The following is a 14,464-nucleotide window of genomic DNA, read 5'->3' on the forward strand; positions in this document are numbered from 1 at the left end:
TTCTCTTTCAGTCCAGCACAACTCGCTATGATCCTTTTGGGTCCTACATGTGGAAACAAGGTCACACACACCTTGAGAGATTATGGGGCAGTGTGGCAGGCAATGTTTAACTTTCTTGGGATGAGAGAACGCCACATATGTATGAATCGCTGTAATGTATTTTATTGACAAATGTATTTGCAGAACACAGCATGGGTTTAGTGAGCACTACAGCAGGTGGCAAAAGTGCTGCCTCTGCTTCATATTCCCAAAGCAACATTGTGGACAACTGCACCCTGGTTCCTTCTACTTCAGCTGAACTTGCAGCTTGTAATTGTCTGTCTCTCCCCCCCCCCCTTTTCCATGCATGTTTGGCCTTGCAGAGAACTCATTCCCCCAAGTCAATTGCTCACTTTTAAGTTGTTGATAAGGTCTAAAACTTTGTCTCTTGTTACTGCTGTTTGCCTTAGTTCTTATAGCTACTGTTTTGAGAACAGATGCAAATAATTCATTCAGCTGCAATCTCCTTTTCCTCCTTTAGCACACCTTTGCCATCTAAAGCTCCAATGGCCTCTCTAGCTAATGTCCTGTTTGAATATATTTAAAAACATTTTTGGTAGTTGGTCTTCATGTTTTTAGCAATGTGTTCCTTGACTACTTTTATTTTCATCTCTTGAATTTATTTAATCAAAGCTTGTGTTCCTGCTTGTTCTCATTGGAACAAGACTTCCATTTTCTGAAGTGAACGTTCATAAGAACGTAAGAAGAGCCTTCTGGATCAGGCCAATGGCCCACCTAGTCTAGCATCCTGTTCTCACAGTGACCAACCAGATTTCAATGGGAAGCCCAAAAGCAAGACCTAAGCACAACAGCACTCTTCTCATTTTTGCCCCACCCTGGCCACAGTGATCCATGCGACGGTCACCTCCAGCCTTGACTACTGTAATTCGCTCTACGCGGGGCTGCCCTTGAAGCTGTCCCAGAAACTCCAGCGGGTGCAGAATGCTGCGGCGAGGCTCCTCACAGGGTCTCTGCCATGGGAGCATATTCACCCAGTGCTTTTCCAGCTGCACTGGCTTCCGGTGGAGTACAGGGTCAGGTTCAAGGTGCTGGTTTGGACCTTTAAAGCCCTTCACGGCCTAGGACCATCGTACATACGGAACCGCCTCTCCCGGTATGCCCCTCGGCGAGCCTTAAGGTCCATAAATAGCAATACCCTAGAGGTCCCGGGCCCTAAGGAAGTTAGATTAGCTTCAACCAGAGCCAGGGCTTTTTCAACACTGGCCCCGGCCTGGTGGAACGCTCTGTCTCATGAGACCAGGGCCCTGCAGGATCTGATTTCTTTCCGCAGGGCCTGTAAGACAGAGTTGTTCCACCTGGCCTTTGGCTTGGAATCAACTTCATTCTCTCCCCCTCTTTCTTTTTTCTTTTTCCTTTCTCCTCCTGTGATGAGGCTGCATTTTAATATTTTAAGGTTTCAATATTTTAAGGTTGTATTTTAATCTTGTTTTTAAGTTGTATTCAGTCAACTTGTTTTTATTAGTGCTTGTTAGCCGCCCTGAGCCTGGCCTTGGCTGGGGAGGGCGGGGTATAAATAAAAATTATTATTATTATTATTATTATTATTATTATTATTATTATTATTATTCCCAACAACTGGTATTTAGAGGCATACTGTCACTGATAGTAGAGGGAAAACATAGCCATCGTGTCTAGTAGCCCTATTCATATCCTCCAATTGCTTCCTTGGCTCTGATCAGCATCCCGTTATTTTTTTTGCTTGTTTGCTGCTTACATACAAAAATGGCTTCTAAGTAGTTTACAAGTATAAAATCAATTATAAATCCATACATCATTAAGACACACAATAAAACAATTCCCTCAAAGCATTAAAAACACCCATAATTAAGGTATACATTAAATAAGCCAGTTAAAAAGAATGCAGCTGAACAACAATTAAAACAATTTGTTCAGGAAGTTCAGGTTCAGGGGAATGCTTGCCTCAGCTAGTGTATCTTCAACAGCTGATAGAATGCCAGTATGGATGGGGCCTTTTGAATTTCTGCACCACCAGTGAAAAAGTTTGTCCAAAACACCAGTACCATTAGAGAAAAAGCTCTTGGCTCTAAGTGGTACCTTTCCTTATTTATGTTCTATAGTCCTGTTGTAATCTTACTATCTGTGGTTTTAAGCATTCCCAAGCATTCTGGGGAGATTTAACCCTATATACACTTTCCCCTTCAACATCCTTTTAACCAGCTCCTTCATTTTGGGGAAATTTCCTCTTTGGACTTTCTTGGCAATTGTCCAGTTATATGTTGGTTTGAATATATGTTGAATTGGATAGCACCGTGCTCACTGTTCCAAATCTGTTCAACAACAGTTGTATCCCACCTTAGGTACTGGATACCACTTAAGTTCATGCTTGGTGCCCCTCTGGTCAGTTCCAGAGGGGCACCAAGCATGAACTTAACATGGAACTGCATGTTAAGAGTTCACCTCCATTAACATTTGCTTCCAGTACAATCCGAAACAGGTTTGCATCTCTCCTCATGTCTGTGGCATCTGGATACATTCAGCAACCAAACTGGTTTTCCTGCTGGTTCAAAGGGCTCGTCCATGCTTTGCGTGTCCCCTGCCTAGAAAGCAGGGGTCCAAGAGGTTTTCAGTTTGCCTTGTTGCTTTCCACCCCAATTGACATTTGCTTTGATTCAGCAGTAAAAAGTAGATTTTCCCAGGGGAAATTGGCGGGACAAGCAGAGCCCAAATGTTGGGAGGCATGGAAACCAAATGACACGTTTACAGTTTAATGTAGATTTTGAATTCCACTTCAAACTGCTCCAATTTCAACTTCCTTTACTTTCTGATTGGAGGCAAGCTGCAAGTCCTATTGAATAATATTAAAGTAATTGATTTGAAACAAATAGTGTTGAGTTTAGGCCAGGAGAGGCCAGGGGTCATGCCCTTAGCTTAGGCATTCAAATACCTATGCAGTTATTGGCAGCCTTAAGCAAACAACTACAGCACATCCTGACATGTCATATCAGAGAAACACCTTCAACACACATGTGGCAAAAGGTTTGGTCCTTGGAACACAATTCATCTGGAAGCTCTCGCTGAAATAATGAGAAATAATGAGAGCTGTCATTCTCCGCTTTGCGTGGTGGATTGTGTCCTCTTGTTGAGTAAAGCCATTTGGATTTCCTGCCGCCGGCACCAAACTGTCTTGGGCTGGCCTATGAACTTGCTCCCAAGCACAGTGGTACCTCCAGTTACAGACGCTTCAGGTTACAGACTCCGCTCACCCAGAAATAGTACCTCGGGTTAAGAACTTTGCTTCAGGATGAGAACAGAAATCGTGCTCCAGCGGCAGGCCCCATTAGCGAAAGCGGTACCTCAGGTTAAGAACGGGCCTCCAGAACGAATTAAGTTCTTAACCCGAGGTACCACTGTAAGCAAGAACTTGAACGTGGGTAGTTCCCCGAAAAGTGCCACGGACCGGTGTGTGTCTGAGCGAGCGCCCCTTGTGAATAACCTGCTGGGAGCGCCCCTCTTCTTTGCAGGGCACATCCAGCCCTGCCCTTCCCGCAGGATGCCTCGTACCTGCCTTCCATCATCGAAGGAGTCCAGGCCGCTCTTTAGAAAATGGACGGGCTCCTCTCCCTCCCTCCCTCCCTCTCTGCCTCCTCCTCTCCTCGTGCGTTTCCCCCCGTTTCTTTCTCTCCACCCTCCGGCGACACAACACAGCGTCTCCCTCTGGCTTTCGCCTCCTTGCGCGCACGGTGTGTGCGCCTATGTGTCTCCGACAGGGCGTGCGCCGCCTCCTCCGCCTCCTGGTCTCCCCCCCCCCCTCCCGGGATGCGTGTAGGAGGCTCAGGCTGCCTGTGTCCCCCCTCCCCCAGCCCTCTCTTCCCCGTCTCTCCCTCTCTCGCTCCCCCCTCCCCCCGATCCGGGAGTGACGTGCTCCGCAGTGCCAGCCCTCCTCTCTCCTCTCCGCTCCCCTCCCGGCGGGGCGCTCCTCCTCGGGCAGCAGCTGGCTGTCAGCCTTCCCCGGAGCGCCCCCTTCTCTCTCGGCCAGGGCTGGCGCAGGCCGGCGGCGGGCCCCAGGCGCCGCAGCGGCCCCGCAGCAGGTAGGCGATCGCTGGGGCCGGGCAGGAGACGGGCCGCCCCGGCCACAGGGAACGGGAGGAGAGAGAGAGGGGGGCCGTGCGTCCCCGGACGCGCCGCGCTCCGTGCGCCCTGCTACGAGCAAAAGCAGCGGGTCTTGGCGGGGCGGGGGGGGGACAACTTGTGGGTCTTGGGGCCAGCCAGCCATTCCCCCACCCCGGGAGGGGGTGGTGGTCGAGTTGAACCCAGGCTAGGCTGGCACTGGGGGCGCGCAGAGAGAGGAAGGTGTGCGTACCCAAGGAGGAGCGTCCGGAAAGCCCTGGCGACCCCGGGGTGTGCGCCGGCGAATTGGGCGTGCGGGTGGAAGACCCCCGAGAGGTGGCCGCTCGGGGAGGGATGGGGGGCGGCGGCGGCGGGGCTGCCCTCGCCGCGCTCGCTCTCTTGTTTCACTTTCCGGCAGCCAAAGCGCTTTACACTCCCGGGCGCCTTTTTCAGGGGGCGGCCACGCGTGGGGGTGGGGAGGGGGCGTGTGGGCACGGAAGGGGCGGAGGCAAGTTTATTGGAGGGGAGCGCCGAGCAGCCTGCGACTGGAGGGGCGCGTCCTTGATCGGAGGGGGTGCGCTTTTGTTTGCTTGCCACTATAGGAATTCCTCGGGATCCTCCGATGGGGGGTGGTGGAGGAAGAAGAGCCGCGACTGCGGGGTGGGGACGCGGAGAGAGGAGCGCGCTCAAGGAACGGGGAGGGGGGGTGTCCGTTTGGAGTTAGCCAACGGGCCGCATACACTCTGCGCTTGGAATGCTCGGGGGGGGGGAGAATCCGTGGGGGCGGGGGTCAACGGCAAGAGGTGGAAGAAGAGTGTTCAGCGATGCCTGGCAGTACGGGGGGGAGAGGGATGGGAGGCGCGTGGAGGCGGAAGGGAACAGGGGGCGTGTGAATGCCGGACTGAACTCGTGGAGGAGCAGCCGCGCGCCCGGCGATTGTTGACAGGTTGCTCGGGCTCTGTGTGTACACGGAGGTGGGCAGGGGAGGAGGACCCGGTGGTGGGCGGCTGCTCCGTGTAATCCGGGTAGATACAATGGAGGACGGCCTGGGGCCCGTCTCCAGGAAGGAAGTTGCGAGGACTTTACTGGGTGGGAGTGAGGGGTGTGTGCATGTGTGGATGCACACCCGGGAACTCATCCGACGAGTGTTACAACAGTTGCTGGAGACGCACTCCTGTGACCTGTCCCACTGGAACGTGGGCAGCTGCGAAGTGAATGAGTTTGTAGTAACACCGCATTTCTCCTTCTTGTGCGCGCAAGAGCAGGGCGCTGGGTTTGTGCGCGCGTGTGTGAAAAGTAGTTACAGAGTGCTGCGTGTCGGGCAGGGCTCGCCTGACAGTTTGCTGGCGTTTTGGCCGGGGTGAGGGGAGCGGCTGGATGGGTGGCCTCGCGCGGAATCTGCGCGCAGCCAGCCGGGGGGGAGTCAAACGCGGCGCTCGGAGTTGTGAGGCTGGTAATGCGTGGATCGGGGCCGGCGGGCCGGGGTCCCGTTGGCTCGAGGGAGGAGGGGCGGAATCTCGCCGTTTTTGAAAACTCCCTCGTGCGTTCTGATTCCAGAGTGGCCCCCACGACTCCTCTACCTACCGACCCTCCTTCCCAGACAGCTACCCGAACCGAACCGCCTCGGCCTCGTCTTCCCCTCTTTAGCACCTAGAGACAACCCCCCCCCTCCGAGCGGCCTCTCATTAGCGTCTCTAATGAGCCCGATGCCTGGAGAAAGGTTAAGGTTAGCGCGTCCTTCCCTTCTCCTCCTTTCCCTTCCCTCGCCAGCATCTTCCCCTCCCCGGAAGAGCACAAAAGCGCAGAAAGAAGAAAGTGGGGAGAGGCGGCGGCGAAGGCAGATCAATGGGGAGCTCCAGACCCATCAATTCGCCCAGGGAGCTGCTTCTCCTTCTCTCCAGCATCGATTTTCCCTTTCCCACCCTAGGCGCAGGGAGAGACACCCCCCTTCCCTTCCCTAGCCTTTCCTCCATCATCTCCTTTCCACCTGGAGAGTAGGAGGGGCGGGGGTCTCTCTCTCTCTCTCTCTCTCTCTCTCTCTCTCTCTGCCATGGCGCTCCTCCTCCTCCAGCTCTTCCTCCCCTTTTGGGTGGGGGTGGGTGGACTGGACTGGAAATAGATTTCTCCCCGGAGGTAAAGCTGGGCTTTATGGGTCAATCCCTGCTTCAGGCAGCAACCTCCGGGCACCAGCTCGTTGCAAACACTCCGTCAAGATTTGCCTGCCTGAGCTTGGGGGGGGGGAGCTTGGGGGGTGGGAGAGAAGGGTTGGTGCAGAAAAGGAAGGGGGAAAGTCCCCAGGAATGAGTGTATCTGTGGGTAAGGTGAAGGCTTTTCAAAAGCAAGCCTTGATGCTGTGTTGCGAAGAGTACTTTTCTTAATGGGAAATATTTCTGGCTCTGTTTTCGCAAACCCTTTCTCAGGTCTGCTATTTACTTCCTGTGTTTTTTCTCCCCAGCTGGGTGGAGGAACAATGGAACAGGCGTCACATGCTAATAGTTTCTTGGCAGTAATGTCACTTCCCTTAATATTTGGTGGAACAGACAGTGAACTGTTGGCAGGGTATAGGTTTGGCAGGGTATAGGTTGGGCAAAGGGGAGAGTTTGGACTTGGGATGGGAGGGAACACTTCCATTAAGGTAGGGTAGGTGGTAACTGTCAAATGCCTATTTTCCTCTTCTGCTTTAAATGAATCTTGGTAGGTTTCATTGGAGCCTTTCCTCTGCAATATTGAATCCAGTGCCTATTTGAGTTCAACAAGTCCCTCATCTGCAGTGCAAATACTGTTCATGTTTTATCACTCAGATAGTCACCAGCAAAGTGTGCAAAGTTTTCCCTAGCAAAGTGTGCAAAGTTTTCTAATTCACTTGTTTACTCCAAAACATGTCATTTCAAGTTAGAAGACTTTTTTTTCTAGTGCCCACATTGAGATTTCATGTTCTTTGCCAGGGCCGAAACGAAGCGTTATTTCACTTGGGACAAAGATCCAGTTTGGCACCCCCCACGCACATTTGTACACACACTGCCTCAATGGCGCCTCTTATGGGGTTCACCTGGGGCAAAAAAACCCAGTGAGGCCCCCCAAGGCTACAACTCTCATTGTGCTCCCATTTTTCTGTTGAGACTGATACTGTTGAGCCCATGGCAGAGCAGGAACGTGAGCCTTGACTAGTCCTAGACCTAGATGGATTTTCATGGCACCTGGGTGTGTAACTCCGAGGATTTTATTGATAGCCTCACATTTTTTTAGACCTCCCCCAAATACTCACTTGATTATTCCCTCTCGAGAACCAAGTTTGTACAGGAAGACGTATAAAGGGGTATTTTGAGTTGCTGCCTACCATCTGTGGGATTTCCTTCCCCATGTGGCACTTTGGGTTGTATTGTGCCATCTTTTTGTTTAATGCTGAAGAGTGTGGATAATTTGCCTGCTTTGCAACCATTTTTAAATGTTTTAATCTGTCCTGAGCTTGAGGGGTGTGAGCAGGTTAGCAATTCAAATAAAATGAATCCATATTTCTTGGCTCTAATGGACTTTGGAACTGGGTGCCAGTTCTCGCCTGCTGAAGGCTAAGCAAAGCCTTCCAGCTTCAGGAAGGGCAGTTTTGAAAGCCTGTCTGACAGCAGTTCCCCCTGGCATGGCTTGTAGCCCTGTTCCCTCCCTCCCCAACAGTGTTTGCTTTAAATATGCCTGGAGGCAGAAATTTGGAAACCTTTTTTCTGTAGAGTTTGCTCCTTTTTTGCTTCGAGCAGTGACATATGGAATACTTTTCATGTTTAAATATCTGTCTTTCTGATCTGGAAAAGGACAGGAATTGAGGGTGATAGGGAATCTAGCAAATATCAAGTATGCTCATATGAAATCTATATATTTGGATTCCTGTATATACTTACCGGGGAGTAAGTCTCATTGAACTTAATAGGAATTACTTCTGAGTAGACATGTATAGAATTGCCCTGTAAGTACAATTTGGAAATAAGTTTAATATGCCTCTTTCTCAAGTAAAAGTGTTCAGGATCAAGAGGTGTTAGTCAAATTTCTTTATAATGTTTTTAAGTAATTAATCAACCGTTAATGTTAAGCTGATTACAACAATTACCTCTGTCTCAATGTAGGTGGTATTTTGAGCATATTATTCAATGAAAGTGATTATTCCTTTACCATAAATAAAAGGCATATCATGTATTGTTTTCAAAATCCTTTTAATGCATGGCTTGTATGCTCCCCCCAAAAGAGACTATCAGCACTGAACATTCTTTCAGGGCTGACAGCTCTGATTAAAATACATCTGCAGCTAATGTATTATAATTGATTAATCAAGTAATGCTTCCAGCTCCATTTCTTATATTTTAATGTCTTAGCTGGTACAGTGTTCCTGAGCAGATTCTCTTCTGTTACACCCAAGAGGGGTACAGTTTCATGCAATGGATAATGATGAGAGTAGGGCTTGCTGTGAAGAGCAGCACACATTAGCCAACCTGTCAGAAAGGCTTTTGCTGCATGTGATTTGTATAGTGTAAAAGCAGGTAGCATTCTTTGTCCTTTTGTGTGGTCTTTGGGTACGGCCACTGGGCTTCATTGGTGATTCCATCGGGCTTCTAGGCTTCCAGGTGCAATATCGGCTATGTAACAGCCCCCAGTGCTTGGAGTCGAAAGAATTTCCCTTTCTATAGAATGCACTTTTCTGTGGACTGAAGTAGTTATGCCATGATTAAATGTGGCTCAGTATCTTCTAGACATGCTCACAAGACTGTGTTTAATGCTTGATAACTTGGAGAAGTGGTGGATGTTACTGCTTAGATGAAATATTCCTTGTGGCTGCTCACTGTCCCTCTGTTTAGTGCTACCTTGTGCAGTTCTGTCCTTGTTAATTTGTTTTTTAAATAACAACAATAAAATGAGTACCTTACAGAAGAGGTTGGACTATATTATCACAACATTATTGACTCACATCCCACCCCTCATCTCTCATGTGGTTTTAGAATAGTTTTCTAAATAATCAGATCTTACGCATGGCTGCTGATTCACCAATTTTCATAGTTTCCCCATCCCTTTTTCTTAAAAAAATGGACCGCTGTCAGGGGCACGAGTAACTTAGTTTTGAAGTTTTCAACACTATGTGTTGCTTTGGCCTATTTTTAGGGAAAATGACTAATACGTTTTATAAATGAAATGGATACACAAGAGAGCTGAGTAGCGTAATGGTTAAGAGATTCAGCTGTGGACCAGGGCATTCCTGGTTCAAATATTGCCTCTGACACAAAGTTCCTAAGTCTGAGCACCCCTTTCCTCACTTGGACCAGTGCAATGGAGGGGATGGTTAAATCTTCCTTCCGCATGGAAATCTCATCACATCTGCTATTATTATTATTAATTTTAAAAACCAGTATGTGACACAGTTACAGCACAAACTTATGCACGTACACTCAGAATTAATTCCCATTAGGTACAGTGGGGCTCACTCCAAAGGGGAGGTGGGTACAGGATTACAGCCTTAGTTTCGCATCTAGTTTGGACCTCACAGTGTCAACCCACTATCTGTAATACACAAATGATACCTGCTCACCTCAGAGATGAACTAAACATTGCTGGATAATGCATGTGAGTGGCTTTGGAAACTGGAAAACACTATATAAATGCTCAGTATCATCATCATATAAATAAAACCCAACATTCCAGGGTGACCAAGAAACAGAACTCGGGGTACTCAGAGGTCCAGTTTGGCCATGAGGCCATTTCCCCCAAACCACATCCACCTGACCAACACTGGGTGGCATCAGCTGATGGGCCGGGAGTTGGGTGCAGTCCTGCTGGGTCTTACTTCACCAGCTCTTTTCCTGTGGGAAACATGCTAGTGAAGTAGACCTAGCAGGATGGAACCTTCCTCTCATCAGCTGGTGAGTGGAGATTTCAATCCTGCTGGAAGCTGCTTCACCCACCCTGTGGGGGTCAACCTTGACAGGTGGTTGGGACTGCTTACCTGCCGGTCACCTGATGTCATAATGTCAGATGATTGACTGGTGGGTAGCCCCACCCACCTGTCAGTGTTGGCTCATGGGGTATGGGGGCCGTTCTCCAACCTGGTTGAAGAGGTGAGGCTGTCCAGTGAAAGGCAGGATTGCTTCCCAAAGGCTGGGATGCAGGCTTAGTCCCCTTCTCAAGTACACTCCTTATTTATAAATTTTATATCATCCTGCCCTTCACCATGGATGATATCAAGGTGGAGCACACAACTATGCAAATTCATTTTTTTTAAAAAAACAAAAAACCCCCACATAGGTCACAGGTAACACTGATGCACTCGTTTTGCTAGTTACACTCTGTATAGAGGAATGGCTGCTGTTCATTCCTGTGGGGGGAAATAAAAGCACAGCCTCTCTGCTGTAGTGGGGCCAGATTCTCCCCACACCTGCTTTTGACAACAGGGAGCCTTGGAGAGGGAGCAGACATCTCTCCTTTTTTTCTTTTCTGAAGGCATGTTGTGAGGAAGGGGAAGTTTTCTGCTTGGTTCACCCACCAAGCCCCAGGGGTCAGAGGCAAGAAGTGGGAGAAGGAGCACCGTCCCTGGGGTGTGAGAATTCCCCTCCTGCTCCTCTGGGCTCGGAGGCCATGTTTGAAGGAGAGTGGGGGCAGCAGGAGCAGGTCTTGAAGAACAAGTTCCCTCGGCCCATGCCAGTGTCCTTTCCATCTCGAATGCATGGACGCAGCCTGACACACTTGGTGGGCCTTTTGCTGGCTGCAACCACAGCAAACTGTTCCAGTGGGGGGGGGGGATGACACTCAGAGTCTTTGTGCATAAAGGGCAACACATATCCTGCAAAGCAAAGGGATATGTATTTAAAAACAGAACCACGCTTCTCTTGAAAAGCATCTCTCCCCGCAGACCCCTCCCACCTCTCCCACTCAAAGGAAGCATTTTGCATCTCTGATCTTGTTCAGAGCAAAAAACTCGAAATCCCACAGAGCGTGTCAAAGCTCTTGGCTGTACCTAAAGCGGCTCTTTGGATCTTTGCGCGAATACTTTTCGAGTGGAGGTGCAGCAGCGCGGAGAAAGTCTGAGCCCAACTTCACTGGTGCTGCCACCCTCGCCAGTCCTGCTGACCTGTGTGGGTGTAGAGGACTCTGGCAGGCCTCCACAAATGGGAAGCTCTTAGTGTGGCACGCCTCCTTCGCCTGGCAGTCTTTATAGTTTGGGAGGACTATTGCGTTGATGGCAAAATGGGCAATAAATGGTTGTTTGCATCCAGAAAGAGAGTAGAGTGTTGTGAGGAATATTGGGGTGTGAAGGAGGAGGTGGGCAGGAGGTGTTCCTGAGTTTGGGATCACACATAACATAAGCCCAGCCCAGGGAAATTGACCCTGGCTGTAAAAGAACCAGGTTATTGATAGCACTTGCTTCTTACATTTACCAGGCAGGGTTACATGGTGAGCTCTGGAACAAAATTGTGTCACTGAAGGTGGTTTCTGTGGGGTGTCTGTATTCCAGAGAAAAATGGAAAGAGGTTCCAGTTGAAGGCTAGAAAGAAAGAAAAAGCAGAATGGAAGACTTTCTCTGTGGTCCTTCTCACTGCCAGTATCCCCTCCTCTCCGTTTTTTTTGTGTCATCAGGGAAGCTGGAAGACTTAACAGATGTTTACAAAGCTCTTTTCCATGCTGAGGGGCCGGGGTGGTGGCCGGGTGTCCCAGAAATGCAATGCGTTGCAGACTGGTGCCTTTTTTCTTTTATCCAGGTGGGACATGATGGGGATATCAGTCTAGTGTGAATAGTGGAGCAGGTGGAAGGTGTGTGCATGCGCCTGTCTTTGAACTCCACTCCTTTCTCTGGGTGTTGCCTCATGAACGTACCTGGCAGGGGTTTGGTTGCTCTTTCGGTAAAGGAGCTGAGTCAATATTCCGTGACCCTAATCGGTGGAACTTTACTGCAGGGCGCTCCTGTGAGCTGGATGTGTTGGGCGGGGGAATGGGGTGGGGAGGGAGCAAGAGGAGAGGGGAGGGTGAGGAAGGTTAGGCCAGGAGAGGCCAGGCAAGAGATTGTGCTGGCTGATTAGGGCAGCTGCTGTCGCTTTCACCGGTGTCACCCCTGGCATGGCATGGTTGCTGAGGCGCCCAGCCCGGAGAGGGACCGTGGTAATGGATTTGTGCTCTTTTTTTTTGTAATGAAAGTTTCATTTGTAGTTTGTTTACAAGAAAGAAGAGATTAGCAGAGAGAAAACTCCCCAGAACTCAGGGAGGAAAGGAAAAGAGCTCCCAGGCTGAAAGGAAGTGGAGGGGGTGCTGGTTGGATTGAGTGGAATTTGTGACTGGGGCAGCTAGGTAGAATGGACTGGTGCACATGACAGAAAGCAACCCCCACAAAACGCCTCTCCTGGTCTCATGTTGTGGAAAACCAGATGGAATGTGTTCTTGTGAAGGAGCCCAAAACATTGGATGCACTTGGGTCACCCCGTAGTTTCAAGGGCCACAATGACTGTGCGCAAAAGAGTGGAACATGGTGCACTGGGAAGGTTGGTCTTGTGAACTGATGAAGGTGGAATTCTCAGAACCGAAAGGGAAATCCAGCAGCTCATTTGTATTTGGGGTGGGTGGTGGGCAATTTTCAGTTATACAGAAGGCTATAAAATTTCTGACTGGGGTGGGGAAGAGAATGTGGCTCATGTTCACTTATCTGCTGAGGATGAGAGAAGGAGCAAAGGTTTTAAGCAAGTTAGTAAAAAAGCCGTATGTCTGGCTACCCGGGATGAGCAAGAGTGGCTCTAGACAATCAGGAAGGGGAAATTCTGTTTGTGGCAAGAGATCTGGTCTTTTTTATTTATTTGAAGACGATGACATGCTACAAATGTCTAATGCAGGCATGTTTGGGCAAGTGGCTAGTAAATAAAAATAATGTGAGCTGGAAACTTTTGTGGGCTTAATTCCATGTCTTTAAATAAAAACCTGCAGGGAGGTTGAATCTGGCAACCTATTAGGAAGTACCTTCTAAACTGCAAGAGCCATTCCATTGGAATGTGCGTCTGAGAGGCTGGGAAATATCAAGAGAACGTTGGTCCCTGGATCTGCCAAGGAAGGTTAAATGAAGGATGTCCTTTCTTGGGATTTGGGGGATGAGAGGACTGTTCTGGATAATCTGCCGAGTTCCTTCTAAGTATACTGCTTCCTATACTTATATATTTTCTGATTTTTTCAGCTTAATGCTTCGGTACAGAGGATGCTGTTTGTATGTTTCTCTGTACAGGCAAGGTAAAGCTATACTTCTCTATGTGGGAGATTCAAAGGGCCGCGGATGTATACAGCTGATGTTCTTTCAACCCCGAAATCTGCATGCGCTCCTGGCTTTATCTCACATGGGTCTCCCTGTTCATACCACACAGGCTGCTGTGATTTTGAGTCCAGCGCAGGCCACATTATATGCATGGTGGGAGCAGAATTACAAGCCTCGAAAAGCGGGGACATGCATTGCTCACCTTGCGCTTGGTTTAGTAGCAAGCCAGCAATGCAGGGAGTTGCTGTTTGGCTGTGCCATCATTAACAAAAGCTGCCAGGAGATGCTGCTGACATTGGGACCTGTCTGGCAGGACCTCTTGTGACAGGAATCCATGTGGCATAAAGAGGACAGAGATGGCAATTGTGGCTGGCACAGAAAGGGCTTCGCAAGGAATCCTCCCAGTGTGGGCTCTTACTGGTTATGACAAGGCACCCTGGTGAGATTCTTGGCAAATGCAGAGCTTAGCTGGTAATGACAGGCTGCTTGCAAAAACCACGAAGAAGCTTACATAGAGTTGGTTCTGGTGGCTCGTTTCTCAGCTGTGCAACATTTCCTGGGAGCTTTGGATGCCTTCACTGCTTGGGCTGGCTGTCAGTAGTTTGGCTAAAATGAATTGTGGGGTGGGTCTAGCCAACGATGCATATTAGACTTGTATTCCATTATACTTTTCCCGCTTGAGTTATGCCTTTACCCACTACAAGCCCTCGGTTTGGGTAGACTAAAAATGTGGCATGAATGAATAAAGAATAAGTGTTTACACATATACCAAAGTTGAATGGGGGAAAATGAATATTTGAAATGTCTTATATTGAAGCAGGCTACTGTTGCATCTAGCCCTGTGCTGCTTACTCTGACTGGTAGCTCCTCACCAGAGTCACCAGTAGGGCCCCCTCCCATCACCTGCCACCTGAGCCTTCTAGCTAGAGTTGTGCGGGGATTGGACCTCCATGTAAAGTGAGCCCTGCCGTTGAGCTATGGCCCCTTCTGAAACGTTTTGACTCCCAGGTTCCAGTATTAAGTATTTGCAACAGAGGGCACCAAATCTAGAGAGAAGGCAAGTCTCAGCAAATTGCAAAT

At 49.2% G+C, this 14,464-nt stretch overlaps 1 protein-coding gene across 6 annotated transcripts in view; it reads left to right on the forward strand.

The window, feature by feature from the left end:
• The window catches only part of NOL4L (nucleolar protein 4 like), a gene marked incomplete at its 5' end in the record, with an annotated part of 135,521 nt that overhangs the window by 73,204 nt on the left and 47,853 nt on the right, over positions 1 to 14,464 (forward strand). The window contains one exon of one of the 6 annotated variants that reach the window (XM_081196177.1): positions 3,961 to 4,109. The exons of 3 other annotated variants lie outside the window; for them this stretch is intronic. Of the gene's footprint in view, positions 1 to 3,960; positions 4,110 to 4,984; positions 5,075 to 5,630; positions 5,855 to 14,464 lie in introns of those variants that run through there. 2 more of the 6 variants (XM_081196176.1, XM_081196175.1) reach the window with 2 other exon arrangements.

This window comes from Podarcis bocagei (genome assembly GCF_964188305.1).
Source record: "Podarcis bocagei genome assembly, chromosome: 5".
NCBI lineage: Eukaryota > Metazoa > Chordata > Lepidosauria > Squamata > Lacertidae > Podarcis > Podarcis bocagei.